Source organism: Sapajus apella, unplaced genomic scaffold, assembly GCF_009761245.1.
Source record: "Sapajus apella isolate SASKATOON/1434 unplaced genomic scaffold, GSC_monkey_1.0 scaffold3, whole genome shotgun sequence".
In the NCBI taxonomy this organism is placed as follows: domain Eukaryota; kingdom Metazoa; phylum Chordata; class Mammalia; order Primates; family Cebidae; genus Sapajus; species Sapajus apella.
The window spans coordinates 14,633,599-14,649,039 of NW_022436943.1; the positions used below are offsets into that span (position 1 = coordinate 14,633,599).

The following is a 15,441-nucleotide window of genomic DNA, read 5'->3' on the forward strand; positions in this document are numbered from 1 at the left end:
GAAAATGGTTAAATTGGAGGACTTCCTACAGACTAATCCAGAATTCCAGCCTCAGCCATAGATACATTAATTGACAAACAACCTGACACCCTATTAATCATATGCACTCAAATTAGGCCATATTATTTAAAACCTATGGACAGCAGAGCTCCTCTCATCACACACCTACAAAAACCAGGGACTGTTGAGAACTTTTATATTCAGCTGCCTTTATTTTTATTAATTTTATTTTAAGTTCTGGGATATATGTGCAGGACATGCAGGTTTGTTACATAGGTAAATGTGTGCCATGGTGGTTTCTTGGACCTATCAACCCTTCACCTATGTGTTAAGCCCTGTATTGATTAGCTATTTATCCTGATGCTCTCCCTCCCCAACCACTGGCCCCCTTGAAAGGCTCCAGTGTGTGTTGTTCCCCTCCCTGTGTCCACGTTTTCTCATTGTTCAGCTCCCAGTTATAAGTGAGAACATGCAATGTTCTGTTTGGTTTTCTGTTCGTATGTTAGTTTGCTGAGGATAATGGCTTTGAGCTCCTGGATACAAAATCATTGTGCAAAAATCACAAGCATTCCTGTACACCAACAATATACAAGCATAGTCAAATCATGAATGAACTCCCATTCACAGTTGCTGCAGAGAATAAAATATCTAGGAATACAGCTAATAAGGAAAGTGAAGGACCTCTTCAAGAAGAACTACAATCCACTGCTCAGTGAAATCAGAGAGGACACAAACAAATGGAAAACCATTTCATGCTCATGGATAGGAAGAATCATTATCATGAAAATGGCCATACTGCCCAAAGTAATTTATAGATTTAATGCTAGTCTCATCAAGCTACCATTGACTTTCTTCACAGAACTAGAAAAAAACTACTACTTTAAAATTAATATGGAACCAAAAAAGAGCCCATATAGCCAAGACTGTCCTAAGCAAAAAGAACAAAGCTGGAGGTATCGCATTACCCTACTTCAAACTATATTACAAGGTTACAGTAACCAAAACAGCATGGGACTGGTACAAAAACAGACACATAGACCAATGGAATAGAATAGAGATCTCAGAAATAAGACTGCATATCTACAATCATTTGATCTTTGACAAACCTGACAAAAACAAGTAATGGGGAAAGGATTCCTTATTTAGTAAGTGGTGCTAAGAGAATTAGCTAACTATATGCAGAAAACTGAAATTGGACCCTTTCCTCACATCTTACACAAAAATTAAGTCAAGATGAATTAAAGACTTAAATGTAAAACCCAAAAGTATAAAAACCCTAGAAGAAAATCCAGTCAATACTATTCACAACATCGGCATAGGCAAAGATTTTATGACAAAAATATCAAAAGCAATTGCAACAAAAGGAAAATTTGACAAATGGTATCTAATTAAACTAAAGAGCTTCTGCACAGCAAAAGGAACTATCATTAGAGCAAACAGGCAACCTACAAAGTGGGAGAAAATTTTTGCAATCTATCTATCTAACAAAGGTCTAATATCCAGAATCTATAAGAAACTAAAAAAAATTATAAGGAAAAAAAATGAAAAATCCCATTAAAAAGTGGGCAAAGTCCATAAACAAACACTTCTCAAAAGAAGATATTTATGTGGCCAAAAAACATTAAAAAAGTTCAACATCACTGATAATTACAGAAATGCAAATCAAAACCACAGTGAGATATGATCTCACATCAGTCAGAATGGTGATTATTAAAAAGTCAAGAAAGAACAGATGCTAGCAAGGCTATGGAGAAAAAGGAATGTCTTCACACTGTTGGTGAGAATGTAAATTAGTTGCACGATTGTGGAAGACATTGTAGCGATTCCTTAAAGACCTAGAACCAGAAATACCATTTGACACAGCAATCTCATTACTGGGTATATATTCAAGGGAATATAAATCATCCTATTATAAAGATGCGTGCATATGTATGTTCATTGAAGCACTATTCACAATAACAAAGACATGGAATCAACACAAATGCCCATTAATGATAGACTAGATAAAGAAAATGTGGTACATACACACCATGAAATACTATGCATCCGTTAAAAAAAATGAGATCCTGTTCTTTGCAGGGACATTCAGCTGCCTTTAACTGAGACTTTGATTGTACCATGCAGATTCTGGCACTTCAGTCCAGTTACAGCAGTATCCTGGATGCCAGCATCTTTGCTAGCTGGGCACCCACAAAGCCTTTGACTTAAAAGACATTTGCAAATCAAGCTCCCAGGGCTCAACATTGTATTCAAATTCTGCAAATGACTCAGCCTCATTATAACACCATAGAGCCACAAAAATACAACCCACATCAACCTTAGTGGGTAACAATGTGGGAAAGATACCCTGCTCCCACACTGCCCCAGCCGAAGATCACACCATTAAAGATGACATGCCCCCTGTCTCCCAACCAACTATGGGCAATGCTAACTACACTGACACATGGAGTGTCTTGCCATTCATAAGAGACTTGGTTTCCCAGTAGCTAGTTATACTGCTGACTCCTGTTTTAAAGAGTGAGACGCACCAAACTGGAGTGACTTTCCAAACTTTCCAGATACCTGTAAAACTCTAAGTTCTGTTCCCTGTGGTTGTAATTCCACTCTATACCAGGGTAAGCCCTTATGAGACCAGGTACAATGCCTCCATAATGCTTCTAAGATTCGGGTTCCTGCTAATACCACTCACTTCTCCTGTTTAAAGGGTAACCTAACAAGTTTTCACTCTGTGTGCTCTCATAGACATAAAAGGAGCATCTGCTGGTCTCCCAATGTCAAACCATTTATTCCCTTCTTTCCTCTTCCCCTTCTCTTTCTCATTGTCAGTATCCCTACTCCCAGCCTCATCTCTTCCATCCTAACAGCATTTTCTTCTCTTGCCCTCTAAAATCTACATAAGTAAAACCCAAACGCACTGCCCCAGCTTCTCCGATATTTATACAGACATTCAAAATATACACATATTTGATTGCAGTAGGCTCTTCTGAACTGACTATCCATAACTCATCAGCCTGCTTCCACATATCCCACACCATACATTTACCCAACTGATAACTGCCCTAGAGATGAAAAACATTGAGAAATTAAAACCATTTCCAAACTACCTCTTCTCCTGTATCAGGGTGCCCCCTCATGGCAAGTGGCAACTGCACTAATGTTTCCTCAATATGTACCACATATGGGCTACCCAATGAACAACTGCATACTCTCATCATATGCCCAGCAAAAACCACTGTCTCCCTCCAGTCCTGTTCTTTAGTAATTTCCATTTACCTAAATCAAGGTACAGTTTTCCAGTCTAAAGGTAATGCCACAAAACTATATCATGTACCAACAAACAAGCGTGCTTATTCCCTCTACTTTGCCCTTCCGTTATCCTGAAACTAGAAACCACAAGATGCATTTCGGCCCTCTTGGCCTTCCTATTTGCATAAATGTTGATGATTCTTTTCCCACCCAGCCAAATGTCACTGATGTGCCACATTCATACCTATAATCCTGGGACTCACCACTGCTCTGGGACTTGCTGTGATGGCCACAAGGACTGCTGCTTTAGCCCAACAGTCAAAAATCATTGACACTAGCCTATATGTATCCAGCAAATATTAGTCCTGCTAGACCAGGGAGCTTTGGCAAAAATGTTTTTTAACAGCAAATTTGTCCTTGATTACATATTAAGTAGTCAAAGAGGTGTCTGAAACATTATTAGAGCTTCTTATTGCAGGTGGGTTAACACCACCAATCAAAATGTCATTCTAACAGAAAGCCTGGATCACAAAACCATCACCCTAAAAAAACATGCCGTATATATTTAACACACTCTAAAATTCAGTCAAAATATGACTAAAGCCCTTGCCATTACTGATGTATTCTCCTGGGCTAACACCAAATTAGTGGGAGCCTGGTTACAAGTCAGCCTTCAGGGACTTGTCACGTTTCTACTTGGTTTCTTCCTTGCTACTGTCATAATAAAATGTTTTCTATGCTGCTTAGTGCAACTTAGGCCCTATTCTCTAGAATTCTCCTCTACTATTCAGGCCACTAAAATACCCCAAATAATTGAGCTCAAAATGGACTTCATGATATAAAGGAATTAGTGACTAAATATATTTCATACATGGCATTTTTATTGATTTATTGTGCTGTCTTGACCTGGTTTTGAGGCCTTGGCTAGAGACTAGTCAGTTCCTTTCTTGAGCTGCTGATTAAATCCACACCCCAACCACTTCTCTTATCAGGACCTCACACACAGGGGCCACTATGTACCCACTCTAATCACCACAGGGCCAGACATCAGACAACTAAGGACAGCGCCCATGTTCCAAAGCCTGCCAAAATTATGCAAATTACTCAAAGCTAGCTAGCCCCACCCTTTTTGCTACACATAAGCTGCCCCTTCCCCTTCCACTTTGCAGTACCCGGTCCTCAGGTGCAACCCACTGCATGGCCCGCTGTGGCAGCCTTCTCTCATTCGGAGCTGTAAGTAACAAAGACTTTAGTGAGCATTGAAGTGTTTTGTCTGATTGCCAAAAGAATCTTTAAATCTTATAAAATACAGTCCTACTTACATCTTAACTACTACTTAACAAATGAAAGCTGCAAATATCTAAAATCAGTTTTTCTAAAGCTTTTATATTTATCAAGTAGATCTCTGTAAATCTGGAAATTTGAAAAGGATAACAAAAATTACCATTAAACTTATTCCATGATTAATGTCCAATTTGATGTTAATTCCCCTAAATAATTAATGCAATTGATAGACTTGGTTAATTAAGTTCCTTTAAATGTATATATTACATCAATTACAAATTTAGTTTATCTGAATCTCTCAAACATTTCAAATTCCTGACATATTAGTATCTTTTATATATCTTGCAAGTTTTGAAAAGGAGGGAGGGGTTTTCTAATAATTTAAGCAATTGCAGTAAAAGTCTTAAATCAAATGTATGCAGTAGTAAGTCATGTTCTCTTAAACATTCAAACACTGTGCACAGACTGAAGAAAATGCTCTTCTATCCTTAAAATTATAATTATATGGTACATACATCTAATTTTCTAATATATCAGGTTCTATTAAATGCTTCAAGCAACTTAATCTTTCATAGGTTATCCAACGATTAAATAATTAAATTTCTAAACTTAATACAAATATGTTACTATTGTAGATTTGACTAACTTCAACATTCTTATAGTTATTTCTCTCTTCTTCCAGTATTGTAAAGTCACTTAGGCAAATAAAGAGAACAGAGGTATGATCTGATTGGGCTGGGGTTACTATAGCAGAGAAACAAGGCTGGGGTTGAAGTGTCAGTTAAAGAATTTGAAAGAGGAGCAGGGACCTCGTTAGGTACCACACATGCCCAAGGGTGCCTCTCGATGACCCAAAGGTCAACATGCTGGCATCTCCTTGAGGTAACAGAGCTTTCCAAACTCACACCATTTCATGAAGTCTGGTATATCATGTGTACCCTTATCCAATTTTTAAAGTTGCCTCTTTTATAAGTTTTTGGTTTTTTTGAGACAGAATCTCACCCCATCACCCAGTCTGGAGTGCAGTGGTGTGACCTCTGCTCACTGCAACCTTTGCCTCCTGGTTCAAGAGATTCTCGTGTCTCAGCCTCCTGAGTAGCTGGGATTACAAGTATGTGCCACCACGCCTGGACAATTTTTGCACTTTTAGTAGAGATAGGGTTTCGTCATGTTGGCCAGGCTGGTCCTGAACTCCTAACCTCAAGCAATCCACCAGCCTTGACCTTCCAAAGTGCTGGGATTACAGGTGTGAGCCACCATGCCCAGCTTCTTTTATAACTTATAATTGTGTAATTTGATAGTTGAAATTCCCTCTACAGGATATTATTCACTGCTCAACTGAATTTAATCTCTTTATTGACTGATTGGAGTCAACTTGCTTTTTACATGTTTTATAACCAGTTCAGTATCAGTATCCTATTGTCATTTTATTGACTATTCCCTACATGATTAACACTATCTACTGAATACTTTATCTTAGAATATTACCTAAATTTGCATCAAGCTCATGATCTATAGCTCACCTACATCCACCAATATATTTTTGAAATGCATGTGCCAGGATACAGTTGTTCTGCCTGAGTCTTTACTACACCTCAAGTTATTTTGAGGTTCATCCATCTTATCTGAACATGCTTCCTTCTCTGGATTTTATTCCTCTCCAAGAGACACAAACTCATTTAGAGCATGTAGATCTTCCCTTGGGATATTTCTACCTAGTTTATTCCTTGTTTCGATCATGCCAACATTTGTTCTAATTTTTCTATTTGTTCTAATCTTTTTTTTTTTTTTTTTTTTTCAAAAATAAAAGGGAAAAAACATCTTTTATGACAACACTGGTCAGGGTAGGGCAGGTGGGTGGGATATGGCATTAGATGTGCTAGTTGACCAGAGCTGGTGCTGTTAATTTTCTGAAAGTGGTAACAAAATACATAACATAAAACAATGCAATGCCAAGACAGGCCAGCATGAGATAGGTGAGATCTTCTCTCCAAAGCCTTCCTTCCAGGATGTTCTATGTGTCTTTCCCTAGTGTGTCCTTACTGTCTAACTAGGTTTTTCTCATTGCCCTTATCTCAATGTTTTGCAATTATCTAAGGTAGAATAGCACAGTGGAGAGAAGCAAAACTGTCAGAGTGAGACAGACTTAGGCAGAAGTGGCAACATTGTAAGAATAATGATCCTTAAGCTATAAGACCACTCACTTGCTTGATTTACTTCCAATATCCCAGAAGGGCACAAGAAATATGTTCACACAACCATATGTTTTATATAAAATTTGCAAAAGATATTTAATCGCAACCAGTCAACTCCATTATCATTTTGCTGTGACTTTCCAGCATCATATTTCCTGTATCAGGTGGCTGGAGGGGCTGCAGGCATTTTTGAGACCCAAATGGGGGAAGTTGAGTTGAGAATAATTTTAGTTTGGCCTTAGTGGGACAAATTTATATGAGTCTCAGTTATTTCTGTATGTTGATAAGTTATTGCTAGACATTCAGGGTAGCACCCTCTATACCAAAACAAATATGCAGGGCCAGAAGTCATATAGAAAAGTGAAATTACTCCTAGGTTCGGAAATTTGTAGGTTATTGAAGAGAAACAGATGGTGAAATGTACAGAGACAGAGCTAATCCATGGGAAATAATTTCAATCATCCAATATGTAAAACTGTAGGGAGAGAATTTGGTTTTAGAGTTTGACTAGAAAACCTAGTCAAGACAGAGGTTCTCTCAGGAATCTATGTGATAATGTCTTATATGCAATTAAAACTACATCATACATTAAAACATTTTTTGATAAAAATAATACAAAATGAAAGAATCCTGTGAATTAAGACACAAACCTACAGCCGTACTTCAAATATGTGTGAAGTTTTATGAATCCCAATATTAATAAGAAAAAATATATAAAATTGTTGTCATATGAAGAGATAATCCAGAATTATGAAATTAAACTATAGATAAAAGCTATTAGAGAATTGCATCTGGCAGTTGCTGAATATGAAATGTTGTGGTTTTTTTCTGCGTCTGTGATATTTTTGATATTTGACTTTTTAAAATATTTGATATATTATAAATCATTTTCCTTGTCCTAAATAGATATTCACCTTTGTCACTAATTTTTATTATTAATTTTGCATTCTTTTTTGTGGTAAAATTAAATTTACTACTTTAAACATTTTAAGATATACAGGTCTGTGGCATTAAGTATAATGACATTGCTGTGCAACCCGCATCACACTTCATCTCCATAACTTTTTCATCTTTCCAAACTGAAACTCCATATCCATTAAACAATAACTCCCCACTCCTTCCTCCCCTGAGCCCTGACAACAATTACTCTATTTTCTGTCTCTATGAATTTGACTATTCTAGGTATCCCATGTACATGGAATCACACAGTATTGGTCCTTTTGTATCTGGCTTACTTCACTTAACATACTGTATTCAATCTTCATCCATGTTGTAGCATGTATCATTCCTTTCTAAGGCTGAAAAATATCCCCTCGTATGTACAGTAGTCCCCCTTATCTGCGAGGATATGTTAAAGGTGATGCCTGAAACCATGGATAGTACCAAACCCTATGTTTTTTTTATACAAGCACACCTATGATAAAGTTTAAATTATAAATTAGGAACAGGAAGAGATTAACAACAATAACTAATAATAAAATAGAACAACTATAACAATATATCATAATAAAAGTTACGTGAACATAGTCTCTCTCTCAAAATATCTCATTGTACTGTACTCACCCTTCTTGTGGTGATGGGAGATGGTGCGATGCCTCTGTGACCAGATGACAGGAGGTGAATGATGTAAGCATTGTGATGTAGCCATAGGCTGCTACTGACCTTCTGTATTCCTGAATCGGTGTAACCAGCCCTTACTAGTAGTAAACGGCTTGGGGTCACTTGTTTCTTGCTTGTTGAAGTCTTCACAGATGCTTTCTGGTGCAACAAATTGTTATCAAAACATGTTTTCTATTTATGTCTTCCACCCAGATTGACTACCTTTTCCATCTTAACTAAACATGTATCATGCATTGTAGCTGTAACTTTTACAGTTTGAGTTGCAACTGCAAAACTAGCACAAATTTCTTTTTTCTTCTTCACAATTGCCTTGATAGAAGGTTTGTTCTTATCACAGATCTTAGCAACCTCAATGTATGACTTTTTTCCTTTCCTTATTAAGTCAAGAGCTTTCAAATTTTCACTTAAAGGAAGGACTAGTGGCTTCTTTTTGGCATATCCAAATTACCAGCATCACAAATCTTGGGCTTTGGGGCCATTATGAAGTAAAATAAGGGCTACTTGAACACAAGCACTGCAGCATGGCAACAGAAAATCTGATAATGGAGAAGGCTACTAAGTGACTAAGGGGAGGGCAGCGTGCACAGAGGCGACTTGATGGACAAAGGGAAGATTCACGCCCCCGGCAGGATGGAGTGGGATGCTGTGACATGTCATCACACTACTCGGAATGGCATGCAATTGAAAACATATGGATTGTTTATTTCTGGAAGTTTCCATTTAATAATTTTAGACTGTGGTAGATCATTCGTAACTGAAACAAAGGAAAGCAAAGCTTTGGTTAGTGGGGAAACTACTATATATGTAGTACCACATTTTGTTTATTCATTCATCTGACAATAAACACTGGGTTTGTTTCCACCTTTGGATTATTGTGAATAATGCTGCTATGAACACAGGTGTACAAATATGTGTAGAAGCCCCTGTTCTCACTTCTTTTAGACATATACCCAGAATTGGAATGCTGGACCATATGGTAGTTCTATGTTTAATTCTTTGAGGAATCACCGTAGTGTTTTCCACAGCGGTGACACCTCTTTACATCCCCAGCAGAAATGCACAAGGGTTCTAATTTCTCCACATCATCACCAACACTTGTTTTCTGCTGGATTTTTGTCTGGTTGGCTTTTCTTTTTGTTTCATAGTAGCCATCTGATGAGTACAAGGCATATTCTTTTTTAAAGCGGGCCTCCCGAAAACCTGGGTCTTCCCTGTGCTCAGGTCTGAACTTCAGTTCTACCATGGCATATGGCCCATCATCCATGATATTGTTTCATCAGTTGTAAAATGAGAATAAAAATAAACATGCCTCTAGGATTGTTTTAAAAATTTGGTGAAATAATATATGTGAAACTGCTGGCACAAAGTCTACGCTTAAAAAGTAGCAATGCCTTTCATTGTTATTCACTTACACATCTTTCTCCTGTACAATATTATGAGCTCCTCACTCTTTTTTTTTATCCACAACATCCAGCTTAGGACCTTACATATACTTGGTGTTTAATGGATGCTAGTTCAAAAGTTCCTAAGTGAAAAGGAACTGAAAGTAAATATCATAAACTTGCTGCTCTGTAATTCAGAGTGCCATTAAATCATTCTCATTCTCTAAAGTAGCTTCATTCATGTTCAGCAAATGATTTTATTTTTCTCATTAAGTTGTAAATCATTGTACCTCTCTGCGTATTGCTTTGGACAAACATTTGTATTGGGTGGACACTACCTGACTACTGCTGACAAGATTATGGTGCACCAAAGGGCAAGACAGGCGTAATGTCATGTGATTTAGGGTGCTGTCTCAGCTGGTTTGATTTCTGCTTGGGTGTACTACACATGACATTAAAGCCTGCAATATTCAGAGAACTCATTCTTTGGGGGTTGCCTTAAAATTCATGAAAGCCCAGAAACTATATTCAAAATTGTGAGCATGTGTGTATATGCACACACACCTGAGACTGTGCATTTTCAAAGGAAACAAACCTCACTTTTATCATAATTTCAAAGAAATGTGTGACCAAAAGAATTAAGATTAACAAACCTAGAACGCCTAGGGCACCAGAATCATTATCAAGCCAAAGGCTTACCTTTGGGAAAAGAAACAGATCTTTACACAATTTGTGGTATGAGTTCAGATCCTAGGGGAGCTAGAACTCCCATTTACTAGGACCAAGGCACAGAATCAGATAGCGAGACCCCAAGGATGAAGAGTCACTAGGGTTGGCAGGGTAACTTAAACCTCCTTTAAACTCCCTCTACCTGCACACAAGTTGGATCCAGAATCTGTGGATCAATCCTAAAGATGGCAGTAGTCATTATAGCTGGGAGCTATTCAGAGAGGCAGTCAGATATCACACTCTGTGTCACATGTTAAATGCAGACAACCAAAGGTGACAGAAGAATTATGACATCAAATTTAAAATTCCTAGAAGTATCCAGAATAGTATGAAATATAAATATAACATTTCTAAGATCTATGTAAACATAACAATGGCAAATTTATATTTTAACCTATTTTGTGTCTTAATCTGATGAGAAGAAATTTGAAATTGTGCTTTTTTTAATACAGGACTGATTAAAATAATTTCTGAGAAAAGTCAATAAAAATAAATATTAGCTGAGAAAAGAAAGTCCAAGACTTACATTTAAAATAGTGTATCTGTATGTACTTATACTACAGGTTGTCATAAATTTTGACAGTAGTCATTTTTAGAAAATTGAAATTACTTTCTATTTACTCTCTATAAATAAAAAGCATCTCTACTGAGACATGGTTACTGAGTTCGATATTTATAGGAATGAGCTAGAATGTTTTACCCTCTAACTACAATAAAATCATCCAAAGTGATCATAAAGTTCCCATATATCTTTCTAAAAAATTAAAATAAAATAGGACAAAGCTAAAAGACTTTAAAAGTTTTTTTTAAAAAACTCCAAGGTTTTAGTCCTACTTAAAAATGCCTAAGTTGGGAGGTTTTGATTCAGTTTCCTTTGAATTTCACTCTTCCCATGATAGCAGTCACTACCATTTGTATCCCCAGAGGTCTGAATAATGTCATGAGCAAAGCTTACTTCAATTGATTTCCCTGCCAATCTGAGATAGGCTGAGACTGTCAAAGTGAAGGAAAACTAGTACAAATAAACACAGAAAGTACAAGAAGCCTAAATCCTTATGGGCTTATAAATTATAGGTATTAATATACAAACATCACTAGTTCTCTATAATAGTTCTAATTTATTCTATGGCTGTGCCATCTGGCCCTTAATGATGTGGTTCAGCTTGAAAGACAGCTGGTTCAACTTCCCCCCATTTCAGTTCCTAGCCTGATTCCAAAAGGTTTGGTGTCCTATTATTTCTCACTACACAGGAAATAGTTTGCTAGACACCTTAAACCCAGTATAGACACAGTCCAGGGATATTAACTTAGTTGGTAATATATTACGTGGCTATTTGTTGAACTGTAATCCTACCCTTGACATAGCAGCCCAGAACTATAACAGTTTCTTAATCATAAGTAAAAGTAATTTCCAATTAATAAGAAACAGACTGGCATGGGTAACAGGCATAGGGGGTGAATGGAGAACATCAAGATTAACCCAACACAGTACCAAGGTTCCCATTCATTTCCCCTTCAGGTATCCATTTAGAATATTCTTTTAAAAGAGAACCCTGTTCATATGCTTTCTCATAATTCAACTTTTGCATTAACCAAAGATGGACTAGCTATTATGATGCAAGGGACCACGGGAAGCTGTCCCGGTTAAATATCTCTTTCGTGCTGGCCATTCCAGTCGATGGCATTTCATTGTTCAAAACGCATTTCTTTACCTAAGATCTTTGGAGTTTAAAATCACTATGTAAAGCAAAGATGTGACTAGAAGTTACCACATTAAGCTATTTTCTGTCATTAATGCATTGATACGAATTTGTTTCAAGACGGTTAACTAGCCAAAGTTAGGCATTGAAAGTTGGAGAGATGTGTCCTAAGTAATCCAGGGTGATCTCCAAAGTGGGGTAACCAAGAGTATTAGGAAACAGTAGTTGGAGAAGAGAGGGTAACATGAAAGATGAAATCTGGTATAAATAAGAGGGTAGGAGGGCAAAGCCACTTCACAGATCTGTCAACACACTGCAATGCTGACCTCCAGCTTCCCTAAAGTATTTAATACATAATTTATATGTATTAAATCTTTTACAAAGTAAACATATTATTTAAAAATAATATCTCAAATAGCCATGTACTTATAAAGCACAGTTTAACTGAGACGGGAGAATCTCAGAAGGAAGAACCCAGAGATCAGGGTTCATCTTTGGGAGAGAAGTGGCTACTTCCTTGGAAATGTTCTTAGGTGTCCACATCTGCCACTGAGCTATAGCCTTCAAACTCAAACTGCAAGGGAAGCTTTTTTTGAGCCTTCCTGGAAAAAACCCATGACCCCAAAATCCTTCCCTTGAGGCTCTGTCCAGAGGCTTGGTACTGGTTCAAGTAGAAAGTCCGATTTGGTTTCTGGGAAGGAGGACCTGTTGAGAAGTCATAAGACTGGCATGACAGTGACAAGTCTGCCACCTCTTGGCTCTGATACACAGCGCTTAGGCCCCCTTAGAAATGTGGCACTGCCCCAAAGATAGGAAAAGTTACAATTATCTGAATTTTTTTCTTTTTTCACGTTTCTCTTTCTCAAAAAAAAAAAGGTTAATTTTAGGAATGGTGAAGAATAAATCTTGAAAAATCACAGGGAAACCCAAAAGAGCACACTGTGCATTTCAACTGCCTCAGTCACAATGAAACAATCATAAAGAAAGATATTATGTTTGTTTCACACAAAGAAAATGTTTTTTAAAAATCCATATTTTGAAAGCAATCATGTACCACAACCAAAGAGAAGTAGAATTTTTAAATTTTAACTTTTAAATTTAATATTCTAATTTTAAAATTACAAACAATTTATAAACATTCTATCTTCTTTCAATATCCTGTTTTTATTTATTTTCTAATATGGATAACTAGCTGGAAAATTATACAGTTCATATTCTCTTATAAACAATGAAAAGAAAATAATACATATAATAAATATAAGATTTAATACATATAAATAATTTTCTATTACTCTTAAATACTTTTGATTTATTCAATGCTTTTGTTTTATACAACATACAAAATACTACCACAGCACATCTAGTGTAATGGACAGTTTAGTCGTAATCTTACTTTTTAAAAAATTGTATATAATACATAATCTCAACCCCAGTACCAGATGTCACTTGTGTACATCTTGTCTTTATTTCTATTCTTGCTTCTAGAAATCTTAGCCACTTATGACAAAGGGTATACAAGGAATATTTCTGGAGCAGTGGCTCTCTGAGTGTGATCCTCAAAGCAGCAGTATTAGCATCATCTGGGACTTGCTAGAAATGCAAATTCTCATCTTCCATCCCAGACCTACTGAATCAGAAACTCTGAAGTGAGGCTGGGCAATCTGTGTTTTAACAAAGCTCTTTGATGCACAGAAATGTTCAAGAACCAATTGCTTAAAGGTACCACAAAGTAAAGATATTTGCATGCTTCAGATCTTGTCCCTAGCTTTGTTTTTTTTCTTTCCAATCATTTAATTTAAATGTTTTTTCTTATGCTACAGAGTTGAGTGAGATTCCCCTGACTCCCTTGGTTTTTTTCAAACAAGTACATTTCTTTTCCTCGTAGGAGTATAATCATTATCCAGATCACATAAAGTAAAACAATTTCTCCATGTAGTCATCTGGTTAGGAGATTTCCAGTTTTATAAGGCAATAAAATAGGATTCAAAAGGGGGCACAACAGCTATATTGACTTGTCAGTAGACATGTCAAAACTATAGAAATGGTTCTTTTCCTCTTAAAAACTTTTTTCATTGGTTAAAACAAGATTTTATTAAAATATTGACTTATTCTTAAGGCAAGAAATTTTTAATTTTTTTTTTTTTTTTTTTTTTGAGATGGAGTTTTGCTCTTGTTACCCAGGCTGGAGTGCAATGGCGCAATCTCAGCTCACTGCAACCTCTGTCTCCTGGGTTCAGGCAATTCTCCTGCCTCAGCCTCCTGAGTAGCTGGGATTACAGGCATGCGCCACCATGCGCAGCTGATTTTTTGTATTTTTAGTAGAGACAGGGTTTCACCATGTTGACCAGGATGGTCTTGATCTCTTGGCCTCGTGATCCACCCGCCTTGGCCTCCCAAAGTGCTGGGATGACAGACGTGAGCCACCGTGCTCAGCGAAATTTTTAATTTTTAAATTCTATGATCTCTCATTTGAAATTCTTCAGATTAATATCTCACAATCTTATAAACTTTTAAATATGAGGTTTTTAAGAAAAAAATTAAATATTTTTGTTACAAAAATAATATATGTTCTTTGCAACTATCAAACAATACAGATGTAAAGCAAGTGAAAATTAACAATCTGTCCTCTTTTACAGTCATATTCTCTTCAAGGCAACAAACGTTACCAGATTGGTGTTTCGTTCTACTCTCTTCACTGAATGCATAAGCATGTAGATGTGAAATAATTTTATATGCAAAATCAGGATCATATCATGCCATTGCTCTTCAGTTCACTGTTTACACTTAAAATATCACAAATGCAGTTGTCCAGAATCACTATTCTATCCATTCCCCTTTAGGTTACTTTGAAATGCCTGCTCTTATAAATATCGATTCAGTTGGCATCCTCTTATTAATTTTTCAATTGCAGAGACTGCTAAAGGTGAGATATTTGAATCTAACTCTATGTCCATTTATAATTTAAATAAGTCCTGCAAATAAATTATTGGAGTACTTAATGTTTCCACAGGAATATTATCAGTCTTTTGAATTTTGCCTCCCACTCCCATGGTCTCGCATTGTTTTGATCTACCTTTCTCTAAATGGTGGTCACATAGATTATCCATTCTCACACTGTCACCATTGGTGATTTTGTGAGCAAAGGGTCAAAAATCAATCTTCCTTGGAGGCAAAAGTGGAAAAGAAACCTTTTGAAGCTCCAGATGAGAAACAGCATGATGGGTGGAACACAGTAACTCACACCTGTAATCCTAACACTTTGGGAAGCTGAAGTTGAGGGGATTG

At 36.7% G+C, this 15,441-nt stretch overlaps 1 protein-coding gene across 1 annotated transcript in view; it reads left to right on the top strand.

Annotated features, from left to right (window-relative positions):
* Window positions 1–4,366: 4,366 nt before the first annotated feature.
* The window catches only part of CA1 (carbonic anhydrase 1), a 45,291-nt gene continuing 34,216 nt past the window's right edge, over window positions 4,367–15,441 (top strand). The window contains exon 1 of the mRNA XM_032250070.1: window positions 4,367–4,479. The gene's annotated coding sequence lies outside the window, so the exon portion shown is untranslated. The remainder of the gene's footprint in view (window positions 4,480–15,441) is intronic.